The following is an 18461-nucleotide window of genomic DNA, read 5'->3' as shown; positions in this document are numbered from 1 at the left end:
AGGAGAGAGAATGAGCCCAAGAGGTTGAGGTTGCAGTGAGCCAAGATCACACCACTGAACTCCAGCCTGAGTAACAGAGTGAGACCCGATAGATAGATAGATACATAGATAGATAGATAAATGGAGAGAGAACTTGATTTGTAAACTCCTGGCTTACAAATAGCCCATAGCTACAAAGATTTTCCTCTCCCCTCATTGTGCACTTTCACCCTGGAGAGGCTTCTGATTTGTAATCATGGCAAAACATTATTAGAGCTTTTAACAAATGTGTAAACCTGTATGTTAAAAAGTAGAGGGTGAGGAAATCAATACATTGATAAGGTACTTTGGGAAAATCTTTTCACTTCTCTGAATCAGAATTACCTTGCTGATAAAATGACCATAATGATGGATACCTACTGACATAGGCTCTTTTGAGGATCACTTTGGAAATAGGCTGTTTTGAGGATCACTTTGGATATGCTCTATGAACTTCAAGAATGCTTATTATTGAGACAAAGACCGTAATACAGGAAGCATACTCATTATTGGGGCAAAGACCATAATGGTTAAGAACAAGATAAACTCAGGAGTGTGGAAAACATAAATGAAAAATATCTGTCTTCTTCAGCAGAAATGTAATAACAATACCAAGCAAAATACTAAATTTTATACTAGGTTATAGTCAATGAAATTTTGTGTGCATGTTTCATGCAAAAGTGGCCTATTTTTTTTTTTAAACAAGGTCTCACTCTGTCACCCAGGTTGGAGTGCAATGGCACGATCTCAGCCCACTGCAACCTCCACCTCCCACGTTCAAGCAATTCTCCTGCCTCAGCCTCCCAAGCAGCTGGGATTACAGACACCTGCCACCATGCCTGGCTTTTTTTTGTGTGTGTGTGTGTGTATGTTTTTAGTAGAGACGAGGTTCCACCATGTTGGCCAGGCTGGTCTCAAATCCCTGGCCTCAAGTGATCCTCTCAAAAAGTGGCCCATTTTTAAAAAATTTAACAATAGCCACATAGGAGCTACTGTGAAGTGATAAGGAATATTATTCATCTTCCATAAATACTTCCTATTTGACATTGGGCAAGGCAATCAACTTTGGAGTACTTTATTTTTATATGTAAAAGGAAATATCTCTCCCCTGCCTTCCATGTACTGTTGGTATAGGTCTTATAGGGGTCCTGTTTGGAAAAGTACTTTCTAACTGTAGCAAGCTTATAACCATATATTATTTGTAGTAGTAGCTTGAGAATAATAGTATCTTATTTTTTATTTTGTTTTCTCAGCACCTAGCACAGTGTCTGGAACTTTCTAGGTATTTATTAAACATTCTTGGGATAAATATAAGAACCTGTTTTGAAAAATCCTAAAATTCTGTCCAAATAAAAGATTCTAGTCATAAGATAAGATAATGGGAATTTAAACTTGTAGGCTCTGGGAGTCAAATTCCTAGATTTGTTTCTTGGTTTTTCTCCCTATAAGCAATTGTATCTTGGGTCCCTAAATCTCTCTAAGTGTCAGTTTCATCATCTATAAAATGAAAGGTAATGCTAATTTCAGCTTTGTAGGATTGTTTTGAATACTGAATGAGATAATTTCTATGTGGTACCAAGGACAGTGCTTGGTATGTAATAAGCACTAAATTGAAATCAGGCCTATTTGTAGGTTTTCAAAAGTTTCCTCATTATTTATTCTCTTAAATATTTTATGTTTCTGAGTATATACAATAAATACATTTTTTAAAGTTTAATCATACTATATGCATCATTTGATATATTTTTTAAACTTAATGTTAGGTCATGATTATTTTTTGAAAAGTTAATAGGTCATGTCTAGTGAGGTTTTTTTTTTTTTTTTAAATCATATAGCACTAAAAAAGGATGAGCCTATAAGCAAAAAGCCAGAGAGATTTGGTGCACTAAAGTGGATCAACCTTTGACTTCCCCAAGATGCAGAAACACAGTACCAGGTAGAACCCGAGCTGGGGCTTGAAGGATGGAGGGAGGCACATGTAGAGTTAGTGTAAAGATATGCTTGTCCCCCTCACTTTATTATGAACATGACCTGGTCACACATTTGGAATGCCTTGATAATCTTAGAAGAAAGCAACTTCAGGCTAACAGAGATAAGTAGAAAAGTTGAGGAGCCAGATCATTCTTATGCATAAACTCCCTCTGAAATAGTGGGCATGGGAAGCAAAATGGATTTCACAACTGACCTGGAATAAGCAGAAGCTGAGCAGTAGGGTGGAGGTGTAGTAAACATCAGAGAATCATGGACAAGGATATTTAAGTGGCAGCACAACAATGGGAAAAGAAGATCTTATGTAAGAAAACTGTACTTCCCTCGAGTTCCATTATTGTGTCTGGAGATGCTAAGAACTATTTGGAAAATGGAAACTTTGGAAAATATTGGCTTTCATGCAAATAAAGTTAGTGGGCATTAGAGCATTGATATTTGTAGCATTACCATAGACAGTGACACAATTCCATTTACTAACTCTTTTCCAGAAAGTATTAATTATAGATGCACTATAATTATGTATTATATTATTAGAAACTAATTATATGTTATTAGGTCTTTTTTTTGTATTTTACCCTTAGAACTATTGTGCAGAACATATCTATGCATTATTCTTTGACAATACCTTTAATACTTCCTGAGGATAGTACCCAGGATAGCCAAACAGTCTGAAAATGAGCAAAGTTGAAGAACTCATACTTCTTGACTTTAAAGCTTACTATGAAAATCTACAATAATCAAGAGAGTGTGGTATTGGCACAAAGATAGACATATAGACCAATAGAATAAAATTGAAAGTTCAGAAGTAAATCCTTATATTTATGGTCAATTGGTTTTCAATGAAGGTTATGAAACAATTAAATGAGGAAAGACAAGTATTTTCAACAAACAGTACTGGGATAACTGTGTATCTACATACAAAACAATACAGTTGAATTCCCTGCCTCACACCATATACAAATCTAACTCAACATGAGTCAAAGACCTGAATGTAACGGTTAAAACTTGAAATGTTTGGAAGAAAACAGAGGAGATCTTTGTGGCCTGGAATTAAGCAATGTTTTCTTAGATACGATGCCAAAAACACAAGCAGCAATAGATAAATTGTACTTTATAAAATTAAAATCTCCTGCACTTCAAAGGACACTATTAATAAAGTGAAAGAAAACCCACATAATGAGAGAAAATATCTGTAAATCAACATCCATTAAGGAACTAGTATCCAGAATATATAAAAAACTCTTACAACTTAACAATAAAAAGGTAAATAATCTGAGTAAAAAGTGAGCAAAGGATTTGAATAGACATTTCTTCAATGAAGATATACAAATGGCTAATAAGCCTATGAAAAGATATATAACATGATTAAAACTTTTGGGACATGAAAATCATAACCATGGTTTTCATGATTATGATATCACTTCACACCTATTAGGATGGTTATCATTAAAAAGATGAGCGATAACAAGTGTTGGTAAAGATGTGGAGAAATTAGAACTCTCATATACTTTTACTGGGATTGTAAAATGCTGCAGCTGATTTGAAAAACAGTTTGGTAGTTCCTCAGTTAAAGTTATCATATACCCCAACAATTTAACTCATAGGTTTATACCCAAGATAAATTAAAAAAAAAAAAGGTTTTGTTCACACAAAACCTTGTAAATGAATGTTCATAGCAACATTACTCATGCTAGCCAAAAGTGGAAACAACCCAATGTCCATTAATGGATGAATGGATAAATGAAAAGTGATATATCTGAACAATGAAATATTATTCAGCCATAAAAAGGCACAAATAACTGATGCATCCTACAACACGGATGAATTTTGAAAATCTATACCAAGTGAAAGAAGACAAAAAAGGCCACATGTTATGTGATTCCATTTATATGAATTGTCCATAGTAGACAAATCTATAAAGACAAAAAGTAGACTAGTGGTTTCCAGGTACTGGAGTGGGGGAGATAACAGAGGGGTAGAGGTTTCTTTTTAATGAAAATTTTTCTGAAATTAAACAGCAGTAATGGTTGTACAACTCTCTGTATATATTAAGGACCACTGAATTGTATAGTTTAAGAGAGTACATTTATTATTTATCCTATTAAAATTTAAATCCTAAGAATACATTTTTAGCACTGAGAGTTATTTTTTATTTCCCTGAATCCTTGGGATTGCAGAGAAGGGTGAGACAGTAGATTTGGAGAAAGGATGAAATGTGGTTAGCTAATAAAACATTTGGGAGATGAAGTAGCAATCACCCATGCAGTTTGTCTCCCCTCTATGGAATCCCTTTGTATGCCGTAGAATTATGACCACAACATGAAGGCCTATCAGATGAGGTTTTGAGATCATTAGGAAGATACTGCTGTACTGGCTAAGGCTGACTATGGTATAGGTTATCTGGTCTGAGTGAGTTGGGAAATGTGGAAGGAGCACTAGGGGCTGAGTACAAAGGCATGTTTATGATAGAATGACCAACCATTCTGGTTTGTCTGTGACTTTCTTATTTTGATATGCAAAGTCTCATGTCTAGGAAAACCCTTAGTCCGTGGAAAACTGAAATGGTTGGTCCCCTAGTTAGTAGCAACAAAGGTCACTCATCTGTTATTTACTAAGGGCTTGCTATGTGACAGGGATTATGCTAAGCCCTTTTCATCCATTGTCTGTTTCAATCCTCATAGCCAACCTCTAAGATAATGACTGAGATTATGTTTTCTGCCCTAAGTCACATAAGGTTAAGCAGAAGAGCTGAGGTCCCAATCTAGTTCTATAGGATCAGAGTCTTCATTCTTAAACACACATTCCACTCAGAGAGTTTGAGCCAAAATAAGTAGTGAATTTTTTAAAAAAAATTACCTATAAAGGGTGATTTGGGTTTACAAATGTGTTTTATATCCACTATCCCATTCATTCTGCCCAAGAACCCTTTGAATTATTCATTCGTTCAGAATGTACTTGTTGAGGTCTTACTTGGTGCAGATACTGTGTTAAGTGCTAGGAATTAATCAGAAACCTGCCTTCTGACTTCATGGAGCTTACATTGGGTGATAGACCAAAAATAAACAGAAAATTAAAATATATGGTCATTATGACAAGTATTATAAAGGAAATAGAAATAAATTAACATAAAAAATATCAGAGGTGAATATATTTTAGATAAAATGGTCAGGGAATCCATCCATGGGAAGATATATTTAGACTGAAACCCAAATGATGAAGAAGAATTAGCCCTGTGAAGTGGATGGGAAAACATTCTTGTAGGAGAAGACAGATTGCCCAGAGTTTCTGAAGCAGGAAAGAGCTTTGCAGGTTTGAAAATATGGGAAAAGAAGAGTCAATGTGGATGGAGCATATGTAGCAAGTGAGGCAGTAAATATCATTCCAGATATTCCGGATTTATAGATGAGAACTTGATGTTTGGAAGCATTATGAGACTTCCTAATATCACTCAAACACAGGAGCAGGATTCAACCCAAGGGCTTTTGACCTCAAGTGCTGAAACCTATTATTTTAGTCTTATCTTGAAAAAAGTAATGTTTCCTACAGCTGTGATTTACATTTTAGGAAAAGAACCTTTTTTTTTTTTTCATGGAATCCCATGTTGAAATTAATGTTTAAAACAGATAAAGGGAGGCTTCTCTTCTAAAGTTGGAGATGGAATTCGAAGTCCTGTTTTACTCCCTGTCCCCCTATTCCCTCAGGTTCAGTGAGTGGAACTGAGATTTCAGTGACTTTTTTTTTTCTTTTTGGTTTACAGAAATCACATTTTGAGGAATTCACAAACATTTTCCAAAACAGTAAATAGTTGATTGCAGTCAGTTACATGTTAAATTCTCAAAAGAGGGTTCTATTTTTGGTTTCATGTTTTCATGTACGTATCAGCGAAGCAGTACACGCAGGAATTAGGATAAATAATGTTATTAGTAGCACATAATGGGCTGACTCTTACGGAGCATATGTGTCTCTGTTGTGTAAACTTCTTTTGATAATGACTGCACTGAAGGACCTAAAACAAAACTCACAGGTCAAACTTTGTATCCTGCAATGATCTGTTAATGGCTTCTAATATAAGTGTTCTGATGTTTTACTTTATGTAGAGAGGAGATAATGATAAAATATCTCTTAAACCTCAAGTATCAAAACTATATTATCTTAAATTCAGCAACCAGAGCCTTTGGGGTTGCTGGGGTTTCTATCTTGTGGGGTAACTGAGGCTGTACAGCCCAGATCCTTGGTTGTGTAATGCATATCTGCAATTTGTTAGAAAAAAAAACCATTCTGAGAAATGAGAAAAATGACTATAACTATTGTCTGGGAATTACTATAAGCACTGTCCAGGTTCCTCTGGAATCATTTTGGTTCATCAAATTCCCCCTTTTAACTGTGGTGCCTGGAAAAGTATGTGTTTTGTGGTCCCACTTTAGCTTTGAGTGTACGTTAGTCCTCTGGGGATTAGGATTCTGGAATAATAAGCTACCAGGTTTATGTTTTCCTAAATCTTCCCATTTTATTTTGCTTTTCTCAGTGTCACCAGAGTTAGAGGACCTTGAATATTAGAATTATTTTTCTATGGATGGGAGGAGGCTTGGAAAGTTTGTAATTATTATATAATGAGATTAGGAATGACCTACCACAGTCTCCTACTCTAGTGGTTCAGATTACAGTGTGTCCATTTATCCAGTATATCAGGCTATAAGACTTCACTGCCTCTCATCACAGCAGTGTTTCCCAAACTTCAGTAACTTGGTTTATGATTCCTTCCAAATTCATGTGTCATTTTTCTTTACAAATATTTTGCTTTAAATTGGCTCACTTTTTAAATTTTCCTACCAATCTTAGATTTGTCCTAAATGTGAATGTCCATGATATCTTGGGTTTGAAGTTGTAAACATATTTTTTCTAACAGATGAAAGAACAGCTGCAATTATTGAAATGAAAGAGATTCATTGGCCTATTAACTAAAATTATTATTAATACTATCGGAAGGTACTCAAATCATTCTTTGGAGAAACAATGTATGTCTCTTATCTCCTGTTTTAGTGATTTAGCCTACAAGATATAGACTTGGAAAGACTTTACCAAAGACTAGATGCTTTACTGGGCTTTTAAGAGATGCAAATGACTTTGAAAATTGAATATGTACATGGAAAGAAGGATATTTAATTAGCGGGAATTATATGCACCAAGACACAAAACTGGAATAGCATGAACTCTAAAATAGTTTAACTGTTAAGGAAGTTATCCTTTTAGGTAGAAAGAGGCTGGGTTAAGTTGGGGGGTATTGTAAAACATGCAAAAAATGTATCCTGAGTGTACTGAGAGTCATTGTTTTAAATAAGGAGAAGTCTCAATCAGATTTGCATTTTAGAAAGTCCATTCTCAAGGTTATAGAGATTAGAGCAGGAGTTAGCAAACTTTTCCTGTTAAGAGCCAGGTAGTAAATGTTTTATAATTTTTGGGTCATTTGGCCTCTGTTGCAACAACCCAACTCTGTACCAGCTTGAAAATGGCCATAGATAACATATAAACAAAGTGTGCCTGTGTTCCAAGAAAACTCTGTTTTCAAAAACAGGTGGCCATAGTTAGCCAACTCCTGAATCAGACTAAATGCAAGGAAACCACTAGATGGTATCTAGATGCACTAGATGCATATCACAACACTATGGGCAAGTAACAAGGAGGATTTAAGCTAGGCAAAAGTATTGAAGTTAGAAAGAGGAAAGAAAATACATTAAAAAACAAAAATTAGGAGCTTGAATTGCCAGTGGTATCTAAGGGAATGCAGGAGCAGTAAGAGTCAGAGATGTGTCCTGATTTTTTCAGGACCTATTTTGACAGAGGTATTTAAATTGGACCATATGAAATTGCCATTATGTAGACTGAAAACGGTCAGATATTCGCAGTTATGTATGTTCAATCTAATAGAAATTCTATAAGGCTAAAATTAGAAAAATTATTCTTAGGCAGAAAGTGGAAAACATCTTAAAAGGACTGTTACCAAAAATATCTGAAATAAAAATGTTTAGAATAAAATATTAAATAAAACAATGCAGTGTTGAAATGTGTATAGCTAACTAGCTCCATTAAGTAATCACAGATAAATTAATAACCATGAAAGTCATGAAAAAATAAGTGGCTTCTTCACACAGAAAAATATCTGGCCATGTCTCCTGTTTCCCAAACACTGTTTCCTTCTTCTTCTTAATGTCCTACTGGGACATCTAATGTCTTACCTGGGAATTCAAACTTATCCTGTTCCTAGGTTTAATGTTGACCTTAGGTAGGGGGTAAACTCAAGCATTATCCTCTGGGGCTCAGCAGTATCATCCATTGCTGAGCTGTTCAAACATCATATAGTCTTATTTTAGAGAAAAGTTTCATTCTTCATAGTCATCTTGGTTATTTACTGACAGAAATCTTAGATACCTGCTTTTGTTTTCAGATTATTGCATCTTGACTGTACCCCTTCTCTAAATTCAACCGGCATACAAGGAAGCCTCTCTTGCTGGGGACCTCTGTGTCAAAATCTGTTTACCCAGACTATTAACACTGTATTTATCCTTCATATTTTATGTTTTACTTGAGAGCCCTGACTTCTTTCAGCTACTGCAGATGAGCTTTCTCCTTGCCTCCTCATTCTACCTACACCATTCAGCTAGCAGATTGGGTCTTACAAGGGCTTACCTTATTGGTGCCATTTTGTTGGAGTTAATTAGAAAAAGTCGAGTGCTCTCTTGGAATTTGATAACATCTGGTGGTGTCCTAATAGTAAGCCATGTAAAAAACTGACACTGCTTTGCATAGAATGCATTTCTGTGTACAGGATAACTTAACAAAATACCAGCGTGTGTGAGAGTATAATGGGAAATAATTAGGAAAAAGAGGGAGCAGAACCAAAATTGATTATGAATTTAGAAGGCCAAATTATTAGTCAGATATTGATTACAACTTTCATAGATCATTCCTTAAGATATCTCAATTCTGAAGCTATCTTTGGCAGAATTCTTAGAATATTAAAAAATGGATTAAACCACTGATAGTTACTCTATTTAAGATAGAGAATTTTTCGTCTCTGAGAAAAGTCTCGAAGTTTCAAAAATTACAACATCTAGAAAGCAGTTATTGTTAGCTTGTTACTTCCCCTGGAATATAAAATGTTTATTCTTTCCCCAAGTTTCTTTAACAAATCCTTACGTGAAAAATAGCCAGTAGCGAAGATAACCACGAAGAATGTTTCCATCTTTTCCATAAGGAACAAAGTGATTCATCCACCTGAGTTTTTTCAGTCCAGAGTTTTCTAGCAAATTCCTAAAGGCTGAGTTCTCTTGCTAAATCTAAGACTATGGTTCTATTGTGAGAACCTCAGACCCCATTATGAAGTCATTTGGCAAATGATCTATTTACATGTGGCACTTAGGACAAAGTCACCAGTTGTCTTAGTCTGCTCTGTGTTGCTATAACTGAATACCTGAGGTTGGGCTTATAAATTTATAAAGAAAGAGGTTTATTTAGCTGACAGTTCTACAGGTTGGCAAGTTCAAGAGGCATGTGCTGGCATCTACTTGACTTCTGGTGAGAGCCTCAGTCTGTGTTCACTCATGGTGGAAAATGGAAGGAGAGTGAACTTGTGCAAAGAGATTACATGTTGAGGGAGAGAGCAAGTGAGAGAAGTTGCGGAAGTCAGACTTTTTAATAACTAGCTTGAGGGAACTAATCCATTCCCAGATCTAGAATTCATCCATTCCTGAATTCCTGAGAGAGGGCATTCATCTATTAATAAGGTATCCACTCTAATGACCCAAACATCTCCCATTAGGCCATACCTCCCAGTACTACCACAAAGGGGGTCAAATTTGAATGTGAATTTTGGTGGGGACAAGTGACATCAATACCATAGCATCAGGCCATCAAAGACCAAGAAGGCTTCCAGGGGAAAATATTTCATCCTTAACAGGCTGTAGCGCTGTGGTATGACAGCATGATTTAACATTGTTTTGTTTGATTATTATTCAGTTCTATGGAAGTACATTCTGCTTTTTCTTGCAAGAAACAAATGTGAAAAAGATTAACTTAGTATGAGTAATTCTGGGGAAGGTTTTCAAAATTTACAATGTTTGCTTTCTAATTCTGCTCCAGCAATCTCAAGATTCTTATTTGGTAGATTCAGAGTATGACTCAGACTGCATGCATATATATAGTCCTCCCTCAGTATCTGTAGGGAATTGGTTCTAGTACCCTGTAAATAACCAAAATCTGTGAATGCTCAAGTCCTTTATATAAAGTGGCATAGTATTTGCATATAACCTTCACATATCCTCCTGTATATTTTAAATCATCTCTACAAGGTAGGTTTTAACTTCCTGGGTCCACTTACATGCAGGGTTTTTTTTCCCAACAAATACAGTCAGCTCTCCATTTCTACAGATTCCGCATCTGCAATCAAACTTCAACTGAAAGTAGAGTATACAAGTCCTACTTGATATATGCAGGTTCCACAGGACTGACCGCAAAACTTGAGTTTGAGTGGATTTTGGTATATACAGGGGTCCTTGAATCCTGAAGAGTAATGAGGGATGACTGTACTTATACATAATACAACGTAAATGCTGTGTAAATATTTGTCATGTTGTATTTTTTATTTGTACTATTTTTTATTGTTGTTGTTTTTATGGTCTTTTAAAAGAATATTTGATGTACAGTTAGTTGAACCCTGGGATCTGGAGGGCTGCTTGTGAGTGTGTGTATGTGTGTGTGTGTGTACATATACACATATATATATGTACACACACACACATGTGTACATACATATATATTTGAATTGAGTAACGAGATTCTGATTCACCTCTAATAAAGAAATGATAGATTAAGGGACCACAATTTTACACTAAATGGCTAATTTTCTAGATCTTTTTCTCCTTTATTCCCTAAAGGCATTTGTTCTGTCAGAGCAAACTCTTTTTCCCTTATTATCGTACTCATTCCTACCTCCCCGGGTGTAGCACCTACTATCTTATATTTAACATAAAACATATTAAATAAATAAAAAGAGTATCCATGGAAACTCAAGGCCATTATGTATGATTTTTGATATAATACCTGGCCTAACAAGGAAAGGACCTGGAGATCTTGTAAAATCAGTGATTCTATACTGAAGATTATGTTGTGATCAGATGCAGTGGGGCTTAGTTCATATTGTTACCAAATCAAAGACATGAGAAAATGTAGTCTAACTCTTAAGGAAGTAAGTCTTAAAAAAATGAATGGTTTTCAGATTTCCTAGGGATACCAGGTTACTCTCAGTGCTGGTGTAATTGCACCAGACCAATTTGGCTCAACTTATATGTAACAAAGTTGTAAGCTGTTTTTCAGTTGCTGCGAATCCCCGGGTTGAAGTGAGCATGCCCATGTGAACCAAGGGTGCAACCACAAGCAGAACCTAAGTGCTTGGATTGAGGAGTGGGAACTGAATTAAAAAGTGAACACTGCATGGTAGGATCTAGGACCCATCAGATCATTGCCTACTGGCATCACCTCATTGCAAGACATAATCAGATCACACCTCATTACCCTATGCTTATAAAACTCAACCCAGCCCCCAGCTTGGTGAGACAGATTTGATCATTTTCCTCCTGTCCTCTTGCCAATCAAGTCGCAATAAACCTTTCTTGCTGCAAAATCCTGGCACTTTGGTATTTGGCTTTCTGTTCCACGTGGGCAAACAGACCCAGTTTGGTTCATTAATAGGAGAGTTTGAATAACAAAAATGGAGTATCTTAGAACCGAAAATTCCTCTATAGAGCAATGGAGTAGAAAGAAAGATTGAACCAAAAGGCCTGGGCTCTCATTCTGTGTCTGTCAGTACTTGATAGGATGTTAAATTCTGCCTCATTTCAGGGCATGTTTTCTTACCTGTGAAATAAATAGCTATCCCAAAGGATCCTAAGGGTTTTTTGAATGCCACAAAGATACTCCTCGAGAAGAGCAACTCTAAGACACATAATTGTCAGATTCACCAAAGTTGAAGGAAAGAGTGTTAAGGGCAGCCAGAGAGAAAGGTCAGGTTACCCACAAAGGGAAGCCCATCAGACTAACAGCGGATCTCTTGGCAGAAACTCTACAAGCCAGAAGAGAGTGGGGGCCAATATTCAACATTCTTAAAAGAATTTTCAACCCAGAATTTCTTATCGAGCCAAACTAAGCTTCATAAGTAAGGAGAAATAAAATACTTTACAGACAACCAAACGCTGAGAGATTTTGTTGCCACCAGGCCTGCCCTAAAAGAGCTCCTGAAGGAAGCACTAAACATGGAAAGGAACAACTGATACCAGCTACTGCAAAAACATGCCAAAATGTAAAGATCATCAAGGCTAGGAAGAAAACTGCGTTAACTAACGAGCAAAATAACCAGCTAACATCATAATGACAGGACCAGATACACACATAACAATATTAACTTTAAATGTAAATGGGCTAAATGCTCCAATTAAAAGACGCAGACTGGCAAATTGGTTAAAGAGTCAAGACCCATCAGTGTGCTGTATTCAGGAAACCCATCTCACATGCAGAGACACACATAGGCTCAAAATAAAGGGGTGGAGGAAGATCTACCAAGCAAATGGAAAACAAAAAAAGGCAGGGGTTGCAATCCTAGTCTCTGATAAAACAGACTTTAAACCAATAAAGATCAAAAGAGACAAGGCCATCACATAATGGTAAAGGGATCAATTCAACAAGAAGAGCTAACTATCCTAAATATATATGCACCCAATACACGAGCACCCAGATTCATAAAGCAAGTCCTGAGTGACCTACAAAGAGACTTAGACTCCCACACAATAATAATGGGAGACTTTAACACCCCACCACCAACATTAGACAGATCAACGCGTCAGAAAGTAAACAAGGATACCCAGGAATTGAACTCAGCTCTGCAGCAAGCGAACCTAATAGACATCTACAGAACTCTCCACCCCAAATCAACAGAATATACATTTTTTTCAGCACCACACCACACCTATTCCAAAATTGACCACATAGTTGGAAGTAAAGCACTCCTCAGCAAATGTAAAAGAACAGAAATTATAACAAACTGTCTCTCAGACCACAGTGCAATCAAACTAGAACTCAGGACTAAGAAACTCACTCAAAACCGCTCAACTACATGGAAACTGAACAACTTGCTCCTGAATGACTACTGGGTACATAACGAAATGAAGGCAGAAATAAAGATGTTTTTTGAAACCAATGAAACAAAGACACAACATACCGGAATCTCTGGGACACATTCAAAGCAGTGTGTAGAGGGAAATTTATAGCACTAAATGCCCACAAGAGAAAGCAGGAAAGATCCAAAATCGACACCCTAACATCACAATTAAAAGAACTAGAAAAGCAAGAGCAAACACATTCAAAAGCTAGCAGAAGGCAAGAAATAACTAAAATCAGAGCAGAACTGAAGGAAATAGAGACACAAAAAACCCTTCAAAAAATTAATGAATCTAGGAGCTGGTTTTTTGAAGAGATCAACAAAATTGATAGACCACTAGCAAGACTAATAAAGAAGAAAAGAGAGAAGAATCAAATAGATGCAATAAAAAGTGGTAAAGGGGATATCATCACCAATCCCACAGAAATATAAACTACCATCAGAGAATACTACAAACACCTCTATGCAAATAAACTAGAAAATCTAGAAGAAGTGGATAATTCCTTGACACATACACCCTCCCAAGACTAAACCAGGAGGAAGTTGAATCTCTGAATAGACGAATAACAGGCTCTGAAATTGTGGCAATAATCAATAGCTTACCAACCAAAGAAAGCCCAGGACCAGATGGATTCACAGCCGAATTCTACCAGAGGTACAAGGAGGAGCTGGTACCATTTCTTCTGAAACTATTCCAATCAATAGAAAAAGAGGGAATCTTCCCTAAGTCATTTTATGAGACCAGCATCATCCTAATACCAAAGCCTGGCAGAGACACAACCAAAAAAGAGAATTTTAGACCAATGTCCTTGATGAACATTGATGCAAAAATCCTCAATAAAATACTGGCAAACCGAATCCAGCAGCACATCAAAAAGCTTATCCACCATGATCAAGTGGGCTTCATCCTTGGGATGCAAGGCTGGTTCAACATACGCAAATCAATAAATGTAATCCAGCATATAAACAGAACCAAAGACAAAAACCACATGATTATCTCAATAGATGCAGAAAAGGCCTTTGACAAAATTCAACAACCCTTCATGCTAAAAACTCTCAATAAATTAGGTATTGATGGGACATATCTCAAAATCATACTATCTATGACAAACCCACAGCCAATATCATACTGAATGGGCAAAAACTGGAAGCATTCCCTTTGAAAACTGGCACAAGACAGGGATGCCCTCTCTCACCACTCCTATTCAACATAGTGTTGGAAGTTCTGGCCAGGGCAATTAGACAGGAGAAGGAAATAAAGGCGTTCAATTAGGAAAAGAGGGAGTCAAATTGTCCCTGTTTGCAGATGACATGATTGTATATCTAGAAAACCCCATTGTCTCAGCCCCAAATCTCCTTAAGCTGATGAGCAACTTCAGCAAAGTCTCAGGATACAAAATCAATGTACAAAAATCACAAGCATTCTTGTACACCAATAACAGACAAACAGAGAGCCAAATCATGAGTGAACTCCCATTCACAATTGCTTCAAAGAGAATAAAATACCTAGGAATCCAACTTACAAGGGATGTGAAGGACCTCTTCAAGGAGAACTACAAACAACTGCTCAATGAAATAAAAGAGGATACAAACAAATGGAAGAACATTCCATGCTCATGGGTAGGAAGAATCAATATCATGAAAATGGCCATACTGCTCAAGGTAATTTATAGATTCAACGCCATCCCCATCAAACTACCAATGACTTTCTTCACAGAATTGGAAAAAACTACTTTAAAGTTCATATGGAACCAAAAAAGAGCCTGCATCGCCAAGTCAATCCTAACCCAAAAGAACAAAGCTGGAGGCATCATGCTACCCGACTTCAAACTATACTACAAGGCTACAGTAACCAAAACAGCATGGTACTGGTACCAAAACAGAGATATAGATCAATGGAACCGAACAGAGCCCTCAGAAGTAATGCCAGGTATCTACAACTATCTGATCTTTGACAAACCTGACAAAAACAAGCAATGGGGAAAGGATTCCCTATTTAATAAATGGTGCTGGGAAAACTGGCTGGCCATATGTAGAAAAGTGAAACTGGATCCCTTCCTTACACCTTATGTAAAAATTAATTCAAGATGGATTAAAGACTTACATGTTAGACCTAAAACCATAAAAACCCTAGAAGAAAACCTAGGCAATATCATTCAGGACATAGGCATGGGCAAGGAGTTCATGTCTAAAACACCAAAAGCAATGGCAACAAAAGCCAAAATTGACAAATGGGATCTAATTAAACTAAAGAGCTTCTGCACATCAAAGAAACTACCATCAGAGTGAACAGGCAGCCTACAAAATGGGAGAAAATTTTTTCAACCTACTCATCTGACAAAGGGCTAATATCCAGAATCTACAATGAACTCAAACAAATTTACAAGAAAAAAAACAAACAACTGCATCAAAAAGTGGGCAAGGGATATGAACAGACACTTCTCAAAAGAAGACATTTATGCAGCCAAAAAACACATGAAAAAATGCTCATCATCACTGGCCATCAGAGAAATGCAAATCAAAACCACAATGAGATACCATCTCACACCAGTTAGAATGGCCATCATTAAAAAGTCAGGAAACAACAGGTGCTGGAGAGGATGTGGAGAAATAGGAACACTTTCACACTGTTGGTGGGACTGTAAACTAGTTCAACCATTGTGGAAGTCAGTGTGGCAATTCCTCAGGACTAGAACTAGAAATACCATTTGACCCAGCCATCCCATTACTGGGTATATACCCAAATGATTATAAATCATGCTGCTATAAAGACACATGCACACGTATGTTTATTGTGGCACTATTCACAATAGCAAAGACTTGGAACCAACCCAAATGCCCAACAAGGATATTTAGAAAATGTGGCACATATACACCATGGAATACTATGCAGCCATAAAACATGATGAGTTCATGTCCTTTGTAGGGACATGGATGAAACTGGAAACCATCATTCTCATCAAACTATTGCAAGGACAAAAAACCAAACACCGTGTGTTCTCACTCATAGGTGGGAATTGAACAATGAGAACACATGGACACAGGAAGGGGAACATCACGCTCTGGGGACTGTTGTGGGGTGGGGGGAGTGGGGAGGGATAGCATTAGGAGATATACCTAATGCTAAATGACGACTTAATGGGTGTGGCACACCAACATGGCACATGGATACATATGTAACAAACCTGCACGTTGTGCACATGTACCCTAAAACTTAAAGTATAATAATAAAAAAAAGAACAACTACTAAACCAAAAAAAAAAAATTATAAGGCATAATGTCTAGGCCAGTTAGGAAAATACTCTCCAGTCAGATCAAATTTGGGGTAGTTCCGAATGCTACACCTGGAGTTAAGCTCTAGGGAGATCAAGATGTTCATGGATCTGGATACTAAGTCTCATGAATGGGTAAAAGAACTGGGATAATTTAGTATGGAGAGGAAAATATTTAGGAAGACATGAGGTGTCTTTCAGCTCCTTAGGGCCTTCAAGTAGAATCAAAAGCTCATTTTTGTCTCCAGACACAGATTAGGACAAATAGCTAACATTTACATTATTTCTCATAAAAACTCTGTTAGTAGTTACTATTAAGTATCTCCAATACACAGATGAGAAGATTGAGGCAAAAATGGTTAAATTGTTCTCTCAAGGCCACAGTGATAACAAGTGTAATCGGTGGAATTCAAACCTAGGAAATCTGACTCCAGAGCTTGCCAACTTTACCATATTATTTAGCATTTTGGTTCAACATAAAGAGTTCATTGAAGATACGGACTATTCTATTTATCATTGCATCTTGGGCTCTTAGCCCAATACCTGACACATTATATGGGTTAAAAGATTAAGTGAATAAGCAGTTTTCTCAAACTCCTGGCCTCAAGCAGTTCTCCCACCTACCCTTTCAAGTAGCTGAGATTATAGGCGCAAGCCACGGTGTCTTGAAGGAATGATTTTTGAACACTCAAGATGCTTAACAATTAAAACAATCTGCCTTATGGAGGCCTTAATACCTCGTCTTCAGGGCTATTGAGACAGAAGCAAAAGGTGAATGATGATCTCTCAAAGATGTGGAATAAGATTTCTTTATGAGTGAAAAGTTGAAGGAGAAGGTCTTTACATAGTCTTTTTTCAGATGCTGTGATTCTATGATTCAATGATTTCTCAATAGTCATAGAAATGAATTTCCAAAATTCCCTCCAGCTGAAAAGTATACTCACCCATCTGTGAGACGACAGTATCTCTAAACTCTGTGGACAGAAGGTATTCAAGGGACTGCTGTTGCCTTGAGAAGGGTAATGACAATGGTGGAAGGGAGATACACACTGAAGACAGAGGCAGAGGCAAAAGCAAAGACAAAGGGACAGGAGGCAAGTGCCACTCTCTTGCGTTGAGGTGACCAAGGTGGTAAGGTGGATTCAAAAGAGGTGACCTGGTAATGTCAGCCAAATCCCCATACTCCCATTATATTCAAGCAAGAGATTCCATGTCGATTATTAAATTACCTTTTAGTAATTCAAGGTGGTAAAACACATGCTGGAAATACTGTTGTCTCTCAGTATCCATGGGGAATTGGTTCCAGGATTCCCCACAGATACCCAAATCACAGATGCCCAAGTCCCTTCTATAAAATGGTATAATATTTGCATATAATCTACACACATCTTCCCATGTACTTTAAAACATCTCTAGATTACTTATAATACCTAATACATTGTAAATGTAATGTAAATATTATACTATATTGTTTAAGGAATAAAAACAAATTAATCTATACATATTTAGTACAGATAATAATCATCTTCTATTTTTCCAAATATTTTTGATATGCAATTGGTTGAGTCCATGGATGTGGAACCCATGGATATAAAGGGCCAACTATATTTGCGGACCTGTGAGAAGGCTTCATTTAGAAAAAGAATGCTTAGAACCAGAAAACAGATATGGGGATACATGACTTCAAATCTCTCAGGAAACCCCCCTATGCTGCTGATCTGGAGAGCTTCTTCAAATCAACAGCCATCACAAATGTAGATTCACCTTCATATAATAACTAATGAAAATGTCTTTCAATGTGTTACAGGGTCCATAGTAATTAGTATTATTGAAATACTACCTGTGTTCCTGTATCACCTAATGGTTTTGCAAGCATTTTCTAATAACGATGCCAACAATGACAACAACATAAACAACATTTACATAATTTGAAATTGTTATATTTTCTAGGTACTTTCCTTCCATATCTGTTAATC

General features: G+C 36.7%; 1 protein-coding gene and 1 long non-coding RNA gene across 3 annotated transcripts in view; one reads left to right on the top strand and one right to left on the bottom strand.

Annotated features, from left to right (window-relative positions):
• FBXO38 (F-box protein 38) overlaps positions 1-9297 on the bottom strand; it is a 77552-nt gene extending 68255 nt beyond the window's left edge. The window contains exon 1 of one of the 2 annotated variants that reach the window (XM_058440004.1): positions 9202-9297. The gene's annotated coding sequence lies outside the window, so the exon portion shown is untranslated. The remainder of the gene's footprint in view (positions 1-9201) is intronic. The other variant, XM_058440006.1, reaches the window with a different exon arrangement.
• Positions 1-18461, top strand: part of LOC131383666 (uncharacterized) — a 132778-nt gene that overhangs the window by 9770 nt on the left and 104547 nt on the right. The gene's annotated exons all lie outside the window — the stretch shown is intronic.

This window comes from Hylobates moloch, unplaced genomic scaffold, assembly GCF_009828535.3.
Source record: "Hylobates moloch isolate HMO894 unplaced genomic scaffold, HMol_V3 SCAFFOLD_6, whole genome shotgun sequence".
NCBI lineage: Eukaryota > Metazoa > Chordata > Mammalia > Primates > Hylobatidae > Hylobates > Hylobates moloch.
Note: the sequence above shows the minus strand (reverse complement) of the source record. Positions and strands in the feature narration are given on the sequence as shown.